The sequence below is a fragment of the Vulpes vulpes genome, chromosome 7, assembly GCF_048418805.1.
Source record: "Vulpes vulpes isolate BD-2025 chromosome 7, VulVul3, whole genome shotgun sequence".
NCBI lineage: Eukaryota > Metazoa > Chordata > Mammalia > Carnivora > Canidae > Vulpes > Vulpes vulpes.
The window spans coordinates 32672322-32687363 of NC_132786.1; the positions used below are offsets into that span (position 1 = coordinate 32672322).

General features: G+C 39.3%; 1 pseudogene; it reads right to left on the reverse strand.

Annotated features, from left to right (window-relative positions):
- Nucleotides 1-10113: 10113 nt before the first annotated feature.
- Nucleotides 10114-14815, reverse strand: LOC112916310 (exocyst complex component 3-like; annotated as a pseudogene).
- Nucleotides 14816-15042: the final 227 nt, after the last annotated feature.

The following is a 15042-nucleotide window of genomic DNA, read 5'->3' on the forward strand; positions in this document are numbered from 1 at the left end:
CCATCCCTCCATCATTTCATTGTGAGCTTCTCCCTTGGAATGAGCTTCTTTATTTTTACATCCACACTTTGGTCTTGAGGCAGCACAATTCCTTTTCATTTGTCTTGATTGTGCAGCTTTCATATATTGAAAATGCTGGATAATCCAACCAAATCTATGACTCAGTGGAGTTTACAGTTTAGTTGGGAAGATTGGACAAATTCTGAAAACTACTCGTTTACTAAATAATTCATCCATTGAACAAATATTTGTCAATCACCCATTATATTTCAGGCACTCTGTTAGGCTAGAAGCACTAGTCCTACTCTATCTAGGTTTATTGTTACATAGGCAGATAATCAAATGAGCAAAAGTAAAGTGATGTTAGATGTGCTATTATGTCTGCCATACATGCTACAAACTGTACAAAAAAACCTCTCAGAATATAGTTATACCTCTATATTAAAGCATTAACATGGAATGTATGCTTAAAATTCTCCATTACCCACAGCTCTTACTTCAAACTTCTACCACTCTCCTTGGAACTTAATTTTTTAAGTTTCTTTTGAAAGCAGAATATCAGATGTAAGCCCCCTCAATTTCCAGCCATTGGAAAGCTATGTTTGCATTTATTCTCAAACTCATCCTTCCGGTCTTGTGGGAAGAGATATTATTTCTCTTAAGGTCCTTCCCTCCACCTATGCTCTTGACCAGGACCTTCCTGCAGCTGTGACTTCCTTTCTTCTTCCCAAATTGGCAACTTCATCTCAATTGGTCCCTTCTGCATAGTGTGAAATTATGATCAAGTCTGTTGTCTATCTTAAAAATAAAGTCCTCCCTTGATCCTGCATCTCCTTGTCTTTTCTTACCTTCCAACCCTAGAAGTCTTGCTTCTTCACTTGTTTTCTGTTATTTCCACCTTCTGCTCACTTGTCTTTCAAACACATGCCGTCTGGCTTCCTCTGGCCCTGCATGCCCCGACACTGCTTGGGCAAAAGGCCTAAATAATCATCTCCAGCTAAACCTAATGCATTTTTCATTTGCCTTCATCTTTATCTTTGACCCCAAATTTTACATTAATGACTATCTAGTTCTCTCTTTTCCCTCTTTGCCTATGTCTTGGTTCTCCACTACTTCACTGACCAATCCTTCTCCTGTCCTCTGCTGACTCTTATTTATCTGGGTGTACCTTAAATATTGTGTCTGCCATGCATGTTTCATTCTTGGATGTTATCTCATTTCATACGATCCCTGATCATCTGCTGTCACCTGCCACCATCTGTTGACTGTCAAAACGCATTCTGGCAACTCTGTTCCTCTGAGCTTCGGCCCCCAACACCTGCCTCTCAGCCATCTCTGCTGGTTCTAAACATAAGTCGTCAACTTTCCACCAAAATCTGCTATTCTTTCTGCTTTGGTGAATGGTGAGATAATGTGGAACTTGGATGTTGCCATCTATACTTTTCTTTTTCTCACCCTGACACTTGATCAAATGATAAGCCCTATTAACTCCATTTCTCTACCATTTATTTATTTCATCTTTTCTCATCTCCATTTTCACTGCTCTTCTCTTAGTTCAGGGTTCATCATCCTTTACATGGACAAAAGGCAATTAGATTACCACCTTTTTTTTTTGCCTCTGATATTATCTCTGATTTTATAGCCTTTGAGTCTACCTAGCCCAAATTGTGGCCAGGGTTTCCTTCCTAAAATACAAATCTGATTAAAAAATAAAAGCACACACAAAACCTTTTTGGCTGGCCATTGCCTACAGTGGTTGTCAAACTATACAGGAGAGGTTCAGCTGTGAAATTTGAGCACCCTCTATGAGAGGGGATAAAGAGGATAATTAAGGACTTTGAAATCCAGGCTCCTTCTTTCTGCTCCTTGCACCTCACTCCATGTTGTGCTGACCAATGTTTACCAGCCAACCCCTTAAAACAAAAGCTGCAAAAACCCTTATAAAGTTTGGTGGTTTCCATGGTACAGATAGTTCCACTATCGCCAATTTCATGTTACAAATATCACTGGAGTTTGGAAGAAATGTTCATAACTGACTCTTACAAGACCATAGCTTTTGTATAGTAGGTATTTCTATCATGGGGGGCAGGCTAAAATCTTTCAGTCAATGTCTGAAAGACACTGCCCATGTCTGGCCCATTGTCAGGGGAAGCTTCTGACAAGCATCACCTGGAGTCAGCACAGTCCTAGATGGGCCTGGGCCTTCCTGCAGACTGTTCTGGAATCAGGGAGAAGCAATGGCATGTAGGAGCTGAATGCAAATGGATGAGATGTCTGGGCTCTGTAAACAGAAGGTGAGGTAGAGCTGATGCCAACAGCAATGCTATGCAGCTGCTCGTGAGAATGCCCACTTTTCAACCCAGAGGACAGGAAAGCTTAATAAAGGGCTGCCATTGCTCATGGACTGGCCCACCACCATGCTGATGCCCTGCAGCTGGACTGCCTGAAAGTCACCCTCCAGATGGCACTGCCCCTGTTCCCCAAAGCAGCACACATATAACTTTTTCATAACTGTGACCAAATGGATTACTCCTTTTGGTACAAGAATATATGTCATTGTCAACATCAAAAACTTCCCTGCTTTGCTCTGGCAGCACCTGCCTTATTGAATGGGTGCCTTCTGAACAAGTCATTCACATAAAGCATTTAAACCTATCTGACTTCAAACGTAAGGTAAGACAAGCCACGTTGAGTAGTATAGCACACATGTAATATGATTATTTCTCCTTTTCCTGGTGATAATAGAATTATGCAAAAGCCATCTTGACCCAGTAAGGATTTGCTCTTAATAATTAAATCTCTGCTTTCCCCAAACTCATCACTCCTCCCATTAACCCCCATCCCTCTTGCTTTCTTTTGGCATTGCAGCCCATGTTTGTGCTCCATCTTATAAATCTAAGAGTGTGTCTTTTGTTAAGTACAGCAAGCTAATGAAAAATATGGCCAGATTTATTTAGTATGTAAATGATGAAGAAGAGACATCCATCTTCATCTATTAGTTTATTCTGAAATGTTAATTATCTCCAGTGTGACTGCAGTTAGCTCAGCTACATTTAAGAAGTGAGACTTTTTACAACTTTCTCACGATTCCCCCGAGTTATTATCATCTTCGAGTTGTCTGAATCTTGGGAGGAGGTGGGCCCTGCCAGGGGCACTAGTAACAGTTGACTGATAGATGGCTAAATGGAGCCCTTGGAAGGAAGATCCAGAACAAAGCAGCTTTCAAAAACCAACCAGCTCCAGCAGGGGGCCTACACTTTACTCATGGACATGGTCCCAGAAAGAATATGCCTATTCTTCACAAACACCCTATAAGGAAGTATTATTAGCAATCTTTCATGGGTCAAAAAATGATATTTGGAGAGGTTAGGCCACTTCTCCAAACATGCCTGACAAATCAGCAGATCCTGAACCAGAATGTGGTCTCTCTACCTTTAAAACTAGATTCTTTTCTTCATCTTCCATTTTACACATGACTGGTGCTCAGACTTTCTTTCACCTCAGTAGAAAGACAGTGTTTGCCTAATGAGGGTTTATTAGGTTATTTTGTTAGGTGGGTTATTAAGAGGCAAGAATAGAATGAGATTGCAGTGAAAATGGCATTTGGGAAATGTTGGAGTGACTTAAAAAAGAGGCAGGTTCTATTAACTGTGGAACTTTTAATAATCTACTCTAAATGCATGGATTAAGAAAGTACATACTTCCTGAAGAATTATTTTCGAAAAATAATTCTTTCTAGACTTTTTTGAGTACTAACTCTGTACAGCAAGATAGGAAGATTTCCTGAGTCTCAGATCATAACCCCATGTGTGTTATGTCCAGATGTCCAGGCACAGAGTATCTTTTTTTTTTAAAGATTTATTTATTTATTTGAGAGAGAGAGAGAGAGAATCTCAAGCAGACTCCCCATTGAGCACAGAGCCCAACACAGGGCTCAATCTCACGACCCTGAGATCATGACCTGAGCTGAAATCAAGAGTTGGATGCTTAACTGAGTCACTCAGGTGCCCTGACACAGGGTATCTTTGATAGCAATAAAACAATGAGCTGACATTCTTCTGAACTGCTTTTGTTAATGTCTTTAGTGGTTCAAACTTCAAGATTCATGTTCTGACAACAAATTGTAAATTATTTGTGAATTAAGTAAGATTTTGTAAAACTCTAAAAGTTATTCCTTTGTTATAAAATCTCATGTTAATTCTTAATTTATTCATCTAATATCCATTCAGCACCTAATGTGTAGGAAGCACTATTCTAAGTGTTGAGAATATAGTAGTGGATGGGGCAATGAGTCTTTAAAAAAAAATCTCACTTAAAGCAAACTGATTTAAAATAAGATCTCTTAGGAGGCCAGGAAACAGTCCCATTGCAAAGTGGTGAACTAGAGGGGAACTAGGTGGTAGCAATAGAGGGGAAATGAGTATATGAAACCAAGATATGTTTTAGAAGTAGAAGTGACAGAAATTGTTAATGGATTGGATGTAGACTGGAAGAAAGGAGAGGATAGGTCATTCCTCCTTTGGTCTGAACAACTGGATATATGTGGGTGGAGATAACTGAGGTACAGTTCCATGGAAGAGGAAAGGATCTGGGGCCAAGGGAATGGTGGTATCCTTTTGGCCATATTAAATTTCATATGCTATCAAATATATGGTGTTGAAACTAATAGATGCCCAGAACTCAGGGATTATATAAGGGCTGAAAATATGAATTTTAAAGTGATCAGAAGATCTTTAAAGTTATGGATTTGAATGAGGTCAGTAAGGAGGGCAATTAACAAAGGAGATGAAGCCGCTTAGGTCTGAGCTCTGGAACTTTCCAACATTAAGGAGTAGATAACGGGATCTATTCAAAATGCCTGGAAGGAATGATCAGTGAAAAAGGAAGAAAGCCCAGAGACTAAAGTATCATGAAAGTGAAGTGAAGAAGGGGTTTTCAGAAAGAGACAATGATAATCCATGTAAGATCCATGATTTTAAATGCCAGTAGCAGTTAACTAAGAATTGCTAATTTTGTAAAAGGACAAGTCTGTTTCAGTGTAGGTTACTTGTGGATGCTCTCAGTGGAGAGTTTTAAATCAAAGCTCTAACTACACAGCTTCACAAGCTTCATAAGAGTCAGAGATTTTCCTCTTCCCCTGAACAAGTGTCTGGTTCCTTCTGGAAAGTCCAGGATCATCGGGCATATGTTTTCTAGCTTTTCTAAGTAAAAGTTATTTCAAGTCCAGTAGCCAAGACAACAAAAATTCAAAATAATGGAACAGTTCCTGTGATGGTAGATAAAGCTAGATATAGGGTGACACATGAGCTTAGCCTCATCCTGATTGCGAAGGTACTAGTTTGCTCTTCCAATACCAAACCCACTCAAATCATGGTAGAGAGACCAACAATGTGGAAGGTCCCAGAGGAGATCCATGTAGTAGGAATAGGAAGTCTGGTTTCTTTTGTTCTGTAATAGATTACCTTTTAAGAAAGACAAAAGAAGGGCACAACAATGTGAGAGTTATATATAGAGAGAGGTATAGATGCAAATAAACAATTTTATGATATAAGCTGTATGTGCTCCCTCTATACAGTCGACATCTAATCTGATTTGTTAAGTCACTATGCCACTATCTTTTCTGCAAAAGCCTTCCATAAGAATGTTCATGTAGATGGCAAGGGTGCTTTCCCAAACTGTCACTCCTCATAATGCCATAAATGTTTGAAATTCAAGAATAATTGAATTCATTGGCCTCTACCTGTCATGCTTTCACCTGGCCCCTACACAGCTCTACTTTTGGCCAGAGTTTATCAGAGTTATTCATTAAAACATTCCATTTGCTTTCTAGCCAAAATAAACTAGAACTTTTTCTTTGGTCTTTATAGTTGACAGTCATTCTAGAAGGGCCCCTTCATTGCAAAATAAATACACTTTGCATAGGAAATGTGCTTTGAGGCACTGCTGGCTACATAAGGGGTAGAGGAATTTTCTATAGACCACACCTTAAAACATGCAAATAAACAAAAATCTACATGCTATGTTCAGGGATGCAGCAGTTTATTGGGCCCAAGCATGTGACATAGGCATGTGGTAGATATAAGGTTACTATCAGGAGGTAGAAAGTTGAGCTTGGAATCACCCATTGAATGTAGGGTGTATATGTGTGTATGTGTGTGTGTATGTGTGTGTGCTGGGAGAATGGCAGTGGTAGTATTGAAGTGATTCCAGTCAGTGGTGCCATCTGAATAGTGGCAACAGTAGAAGCAAATCCTTTCTGGAAGAGTTTCACAATTAGATCCAAATAATTCCATGGACTAAGGTCAATAAGCTTGAATGAAATATCAGCAAACCCAGAGACATCAGATAATGACGAAAGTCAGCAGAAACAACAAAAAAACAAAAATTAGATTTCGAAGGACTGAAATGTTGGGAGTTGTTAAGCATGTCATACATAAAATGTTAACCAAAAATTAAAGGATACAACCACACATACACACATAAAAAAGATACTGTCAAAATTAAATGCACAGAATTGAAAAAGAATACAAATGACGTGTTTAGAAATTAAACATTTAATAGCTGGATTTTTAAAAATCTAAGTAGAAGAATTAAACGGAGATTATTAATAGCTGAAGAGACAATCAGTAAAGTGAACAATATAGTCAAAGAATTGCAGTCTGCACAGAATGATAAAAATGGACATTATAAAACATACATTATAATATATAGAAGATATGTCTAAGTATAGCAGTCAGAGTAGCAGAAGTAAGTAAACATGAAGAGGGATAATATCTAAAGAAATAATGGCTCTAAATTTCCTATTACAAACAAAAATCCCATTAGTACAATGTATTCGAGGCAATTCATATCTGGGGCCATAATAGGATAAACAAAGACAAATAAAAGGTTTTAAGACAGACATTAAGAGCAGACATTTGGAATTACATCATACTCCTTAAAAATAATAGTGTAAGCCAGAAGACAATGGAATAATAACTTCAAGGTGTTCAGAGAAAATAACTTTTTAAAAAAAATGATTTTACTTATTTATTAATGAGAGATACAGACAGAGGGTCAGAGACATAGGCTGAGGGAGAAGCAGGCTCCCCGCAGGAAACCCAATGTGACACATGATCCCAGAACCCCAGGATCACGACCTGAGCTGAAGGCAGACTGAGCCATCCAGGTGTCCTAGAAAATAACTTTCAACAAATAATTTTATACCTAAGAAACTGTTTTTCCATTATGATGAGCTATATCTACAGAGACATAAAAACTGAAAGTTTATCACCATACATGTGCTTAAAGAATTTAAGATGTATATCTAGAACAAGGAAAATTATTGCAGAACATTTTGAGATGCAAGATAATGAGGTACAGATAACCTAGAAGAAATGGATAAATTCCTAGAAATATACAACTTACCAAGACCAAGTCATAAAGAAATAGAAAATCTGAACAGACCTAAAACTGGCAGGAAGATTGAATCAGTAATCAAAATGCTCCCAACAAAGAAAAGCCCAGGGCCAGATGGCTTCACTGGTGAATTCTCTCAAACACTTAAAGAATGAATGCCAACAACAAAAACAAAAACAAACAAAGAAAAAACAAAACAAAACAAAACAATCCAAAACCTCCCAAACAACAACAAAAAAGAAGCAAACAAAAAACAAAACAAAACAAAATTAATGCCAATCTTTCTCAATCTCTTCTAAAGAACTGAAGAGGACAGAACTCTTTCCAACTTGTTTTTTGGGGCCAGTATTACCTTGATGTCAAAGTTAGACTTAAAAAACACTATAAGAAAAGAAAACTACAGGCCGATATCTCTGATGAACAAAAAGGATACAAAATCCTCACCAAAATACTAGCGAGCCAAATTCAACAACACATTAAAAGCATCATACACCATGACTAAGTGGATTTATCTTGGGATACAAGGATGGTTTAGCACATACAAATCAATTAATATGATATACTACATTAACGTAATAAAGGATTAAAACCACATGATCATCTCAATAGATGCAGAAAAAGCATCTGACAAAAGTCAATATCCTTTCATGATAAAAATTATCAAAAAATCCCTAAGAATAGAAGAAAATTACCTCACTGTAACAAAAACTATGTATGAAAGACCCACAACATACATCATAGCTAATGGTGAAAAACTAAAAGTTTTTCCTCTAAGATCAGATAAAGGCAAGGATGCACACTCTCACCATTTCTATTCAACATAGTACGGGAAGTCCTAGCCATATCAGCTAGGCAAATAAAAGAAATAAAAGAAAGGCATTCAAGTAGGAAAAAGAAGTAAAACTGTCTCTTTATGCAGACAACATGACCTGATATGTGAAAATCCCTAGAGACTCCACTTAAAAACTTTTAGAGCTAATAAATTCAGTAAAATTGCAGATTATAAAATCAACATGGAAAAAAATTGGTTGCATTTCTGTATATGAACAATTTAATATCTGAGAGAGAAATGAAGAAAACAATCTCATAAACAATATCATCCAAAAGTGGACTAAAAACTCTGAGACACTGATGAAAGAAATTGTAGAAGACATGAATAAATGAAGAGATAACCTGTTTTCATGGATAGAAAGAATACTGTTAAAATTTCCATACTATCCAAAACCATTTAAAGGTTCAATGCAATCCCTATCATATTTCCAATGGCATTTTTCACAGAAGTATGACAAACAATCCTAACATTTATATGGAACCATAGAAGGATGTAAATTGGTGCAGCCACTATGGAAAACAGTATGGAGGTTCCCAAAAATATATAAATTCTATTTCAAAATAGAATACTATATGATTCAGCAATACCAATTCTGGATATATAACCAAAGGAAATAAAATCACTATCCTAATAGTGATTAGTGATTAGTAGAGAGATATTTCTACCTCCTCCCTGTTTGTTGCAGCATTATTTATGAGAGCCAAGACATGGAAACAACTTAAGTGCCTGTCAACAGATAAGTGAATAAAGAAAATGTACATATAGACAATGGGATATTATTTGGCTATAAAAAAGAGAGGAAATTCTATCATTTGTAACAATGTATATGACACTTGAGGGCATTATCCTAAATGAAATAAGTCGGACAAAGACAAATACTCTATACTCTCACTCTTATGCATAAGACAAGGAGTAAACTGGTGATTGCCAAGCGCTGGGAGGTGGAGGGAAATGGATGATTGTGGTGAAAGGGTACGAAGTATAAGTAAGTTCTGGGCATCTAACGTATAGCACGGTGACTATAGTCAACAATATTGTACACGTGAAAATTGTATGTTAACCTTATCATGGTAATCATTTTTTAAAGATTTTATTTATTTATTCATGGCAGACACACAGAGAGAGGCAGAGATATATAGACAGAGGGAGAAGCAGGCTCCCTGCAGGGAGCTCCATGCAGGACTTGATCCCTTGACTGGGATCATGCTCTGAGCCTACGGCAGACGCTCAACCACTGAGCCACCCAGGCGTCCCATTATGGTAATCATTTTGTAATACACAAGTAAATGTATATACACTTTAAAGTTACACAATGCTATATATCAAATATATCCCAATAAAGCTGGAAAAGCTGAAAGCTATTATTCTTTAAACATTTTTTAATGGTTCGTCATTTTCTGATAACTTTCTCCATTTTGTCAATTTTTCTCTTTCTTTTCATTTTTATTTCTCTGCAGGACTTCAGCCTTGTTAATTAAGCAGCCTTGTTTAGTAAGCAGCCTTGTTTAGTAAGAGTCTTAGAAATCTTACTGTGGAAATGACCGAAGACCAAGAGGTGAATGAAGATGGGCTCTTCGCCCTCCACACACCTTCTCACTCCTGTGATAAACAATCTACCATGAGGAATTTTACATGAGAATCCTGCCTCAGAAAGGTGTTTACAACAAAAACCAGAGAGTCTGAAGAATCACAGCCCGCAGGGTTCTTGTTCTTCAAGAGGGTGTGAGCCTGGACACCTCACAAACATGCTTAGCCCTTCAAGAGATAGACATGAGGTACTGAAACATCTACTGTGACCCCTTGAGAGTCACTTTGCTTTAATATATTCCTGAGACTGGGGATGATGAGTGCAAATAATGTACATAAAGTTGAAAACTGACAGGTTACTTGAAAAGCTTTGCCATGTTCATACTAGGAACTATGATTTCCTTGAAGATGGGCATGTATTTCAGATTCACCTGCATTGGGGCCTGTTCTAGAGTCTTGATGATGGTCTGCTTTGTATTCTTCTAGGCCAGTGTCCCAGCCAGGAGCACGCCAATGTGGTCATCCCTGAAGTCTTGGTGTTGACTGATCAGAGTTGAGATGTCCAGATAGAGCAGAGGAGGGTCCGTGAGCTTAATAACTTCTGTAGTGGCAATGATAGCATTACGATGTCCACCTATATCTTCACGAAATCCAGAAGCCAGCTTCTGGAATGAGAAGTGGAGTTGCTCAGCTTCCCTGACCACCCTTTCAGCACCATCCCTGTGTTCCTTGGTGCTCCAGAATGAGATATGCTTCTGCATGCTGGCCCATAGGTACTCCACTTGCCATCCTCCTTTTTTTATATGGCTTTTGGATTTTGGCAAAATCATTAAAATATTCTTCCACAGTGAGACAGATGATGTTTACAGTGTTTGAGCCTAACAGCCACTTCTTTGTCATCAGCTCATTGAGATGTTGCTCCAGATCCAGGAAAACCTCCCCCAGCAGGCTGCGACAGCCCTCTTTTGCAATAGTGTCTGAAATCCCATCCGTTTTTGGTTGGCTCAGGGATATGCCCTCTTCCATTTCATTCAAAAAAATATATCCTTTTTAAACCAACGATAAATTCTTCAAAGCTTTGACAGTTGTTGATGGCTATCATATATTGAATATAGTGTAGGTATCATTGACTTCTCAGCTGTTCTTCATACAACCGAACTTCATCTTTGCATCTACTTAATACGAATTCATTTGCTAAAGACAGAGACTAGTTTGTGTCACAAACCTTTGTTTTTGCTTATCTGAGGAGCAACTTCAAGAATTTGTTTAACGTCTAGAAGAGAGTGTTACTTGATACCCACTTTGTTCAGCTTTAGGCTCAGCATCTTTTATCCAGTCTTTCTTGTCTGTTTCTAGTGCTTTCTGCAGCCAGATGATAATGTCTGAAGTGAGAGTTGAAAGGTACCTGTGGAGCAGATCAGGGACTACTTTAGAGAAAGTAAAGGCTGCTATCCACTTCTGGGCCAGCTCCACATCCTCTGTCATCTCTGTGCTTGTGTAGGTGTTTGACACCCATGTCCACAGGCTCATGATTTCATTTGCTTCTAGGTCTTCTAACTCAAGCTCCTGCATCCATGTTCTCAGAGCCTGGTGGTACATGTTCAGGAGGTTTCTGAAAATATCATAATAGGGAGGAAAACACTTAACCATCAGGTTTTTGGCAATGACAGGTCATCCAGGACATACTTACTTATGATTTCCAGGTGGCAGATAAATCTTATCTTGTTGGACTCCTTGGGGTCTGCCTGTGTGGCCTCAGTTCTAGTACTCATGGCTCTGTCCAAGATGGCAAACATTTTCTCCTTGCAATTCTTGGGCCTCTTGGAAGAAAACAAGCTAGTTTACTACTACCCCTACTTCTTAATACTTCTTCTTCTTCTTCTTCTTCTTCTTCTTCTTCTTCTTCTTCTTCTTCTTCTTCTTCTTCTTCTTCTTCTTCGGCCAGATACACATTGGCCAATCTGTCTTTCTTTTTGATGATTCTGACAACTGAGACCAGTAAGTGGGGTCACAGGAGATGACCAGCAAACTCTGCAGCACTATCCACATCTGCTTGGCTAGCTCATCTGAGAGTCCCTGCATGCTCCCAAAGTAGCCATGGATGAGGATCATGTTGTTCACGTTCCCTCTGTCTACATAGGACTGCTTATAGATCAGCCCATCTTGGGAATGAGCACTCCAGCTCCATCAGCTTCCAGTCAACCTGAAGGAATGCCCCTTGTTTAATGAAGTCCTGGGTCCCCCTCATAATCTGGGGTCCTGAATTGTCCTTGCGGGTCTCTGAAGCTGCAGTGAACTGGCTATGCCACATCACAGCATACTTCATATCCTTGACTCTCTCGATGGCACTGATGCTCTGTTTCCAGTCTTTGCTGACATCGGCAAGGGACTTCTAGATATGTCTGATGCCATTAGTAATGTGTGGAGCTGGCTCAGGCCCATGTGGCTAACCTGTCCAATCACAAATGGATAGTGGCCATCCATCTAGCCTCTGTGGAGTGCTTTTTCCAGCCTGATGCTCTCCTTTGTCCAACTGGCCTCAGTACTGAAGCGGCCCCACTTCCCTTTGGAACACCCTTGCAATCTGTTTTCTTGGTGCCTAAACATTGGGTAAAATCCCTGCACCTGTAACACTAGAGTTACCCTTCTTCAGTAAGAAGAAGTAAGAAGGAAGTAAGGTTTGGGGGCCCATCTAGGTTGCTACAGAAAAACATAAATTAAGGCGAAGATAAAACTGACTCCAATAATTTTTATACAGTGCTGTATACTGTGTAAAAACTCTGAATAGTGCTAACTTCCAGAAGAGAGTGCTTATTTATTTTTTACTTATAGGTAGTTACAGTAGGGAATTGATCACCTTGATACAATCAGAGAATGGGAAGCATGCAAGCTGATTTCAGGCTTTGTGAGAACTATTCTATTTCTAGTTTGAAGTAATCCTAAAGTAGGACCTTTCATGAATATTAACTGAAAGCAAAGGTTGTTTACCTGGCCCATTCCCTTGCTAGGCTTTGGCCAATTTTCCCTTCCCCAGTGCTTGGAGACTGGCAAAGGCTCTGCTTAGCTTTCCAGCTTCTTAGTAAATCCTTTCTTCCTGGCTTCTCAGCCTCTTACACTGAAAATGTTAGGAATAAATAATATCCTCCGGGAAAAAAGAAGCACAGAAAGTCATGCTCACAGTTTTCCCATTCTCTTTTCTCCCAAACCTAAACCCCTCAATTCCTAGCAGCCTAGATAACCCTCAATTCCATTTTTTTCCTTCTCCTAGCCCTAACAGAGCTCTTAGCTTTAAAATTCAACTTGACCTCCTGGTTGGTGCCAATTACTAGGGGAGAAACAGCAGAGCCTGCTGAGCTTACGTCAATGTTCTTTTCTCTTGGATCTTAGACTTTCAAGTTCTTACTGACTATGTTGCTGTATGATTATTTCAAACAGATAATTTCAAAACTTTTTTTTGAAAGATTTTATTTATTTACTCATGAGAGACACACAGAGAGAGGCAGAGACATACGCAGAGGGAAGAAGCAGCCTCCCTGCAGAGAACCCAATGCAGGACTTGATCCCAGGACTCTGGGATCATGGCTTGAGCCAAAGGCAGAAGCTCAACCACTGAGCCACCCAATGCTCCTCAAAACATTTTTATCCACTTTTAAATTTTTTCCCTTAGAGTGTTGGTCTGCTACAACTACCATAACTATATTATCATAACTATAAAAAATATATGGTATTTTTAAAAAAAGATTTTATTTATTTATTCATGAGAGATAGAGACACAGGCAGAGGGAGAAGCAGGCTCCAGGGAGCCCGACGTGGGACTCAATCCCGGGTCTCCAGATCAGGCCCTGGGCTGAAGGCGGCGCTATACCGCTGAGCCACCCTTGCTGCCCTTATAGCATTTTTAATAAAGATTTTATTTATTTGAGAGAGACTGAGCCAAAGAGAAAGCATGAGTGGGGCAAGGGCCAGAGGGAGAAGCAGACTCCCCCATGAACAGAGACCCTGATGCGGGGCTCAATCCCAGGACCCCAGGATCATGACCGGAGCCAAAGGCAGATGCTTAGCCAACTGAGCCTCCCAGGCACCCCAAAAGCATAATATTTTTATGTAAAAATTAAAATTCTCAATTTCTCAAAAAATATTTGGCAAAATGAGGCCCACATTCTTGTATGGAAATAATGGCTTGAGGTAAGTAGCTCCTGTTCTTTTAATTTCAGGTATACGCTTTCCAGTTTTAATTATCTGGATTACTCAGTGATCCTCGAGAATAAAAAAAGAAGGAGATCCATAATCAAGCTTTGAATAATGCTAATACCTAATTGTGTTGTATAAAAGGAGAGCTGAAGGCGACATGAGAATGCATATTCAAAAAAAGGAAAAGGAAAATTAGAAGACTGTTGTATCATGGAAGTCAAGGGAAGACAATGTTTCAGGACGGAAGGCAAGAAGACTGTGCCGATTAACTGTTCTAATTCTATATTGAGTGACTGAAGTGTAATTAGTGATTTTGAAAGAGTATTTTTATAGAATAATGGAGATGACAGCCAGGTTGGGGTGGCTTAAGTAGTCAATAAGATATGTGGAAACAAAGTAGTGAGTGTAGAGGGCTAGTGAAAAAGAGTCTGTCTGTGACAGGAGGGCAAGAGAAAAGATGTTTCAGGGGAAAGATGGGGTTGAGTAATAAATTTCAGACAAGAGTGGCCTTTCTTTACTGTCTTCTTCCCAGTGCCATCAGCCAGCTTTTTCTTGCTTCCTTGCAAGATGAAACGCTGCTAAGATATTTTCTTGAAGGCGAGAGACAGTGAAAGGTGGTCAGCATTTTCATCTCTCAAACAAGAAAGAAACAAGGCTCGCCAGGCCATCTGGAGCCTGATTTAGGTTACAACCGAAAAAAGTAAATTAAGGCAGTGAGAGGCTGACTTCAACCATCCCCCTGACCTGAGGAGCCACCGCATCCTCAGAAGTTACCCCGCTTTCCTGCCTTTACCAGAAATAGTCGAGAGACAGCAGCACAAAAGCTGCCTTTTTTCCTTTGGAAAAGCAAGAGGAGCGCTGAGACATTTTCCCCCTAGCTTCAGGGATCTGTTAATTGGCTCCCCAGTAAAATTACAGAAGCAGCCTGCCTGATAATGATTGTAAATGACAGAGACGATCAGGTTTACCTTGTGATGTCCCCAGGGGACTTGCAGTTAGTTTAGTCTGAACTTAGCATCAGCTGCTCAGGTACCTTGCTTCCCAGCACGCAGTGGCTGGACTCATCCTGTATTCTTTCAAGCCTCATTAGTGTT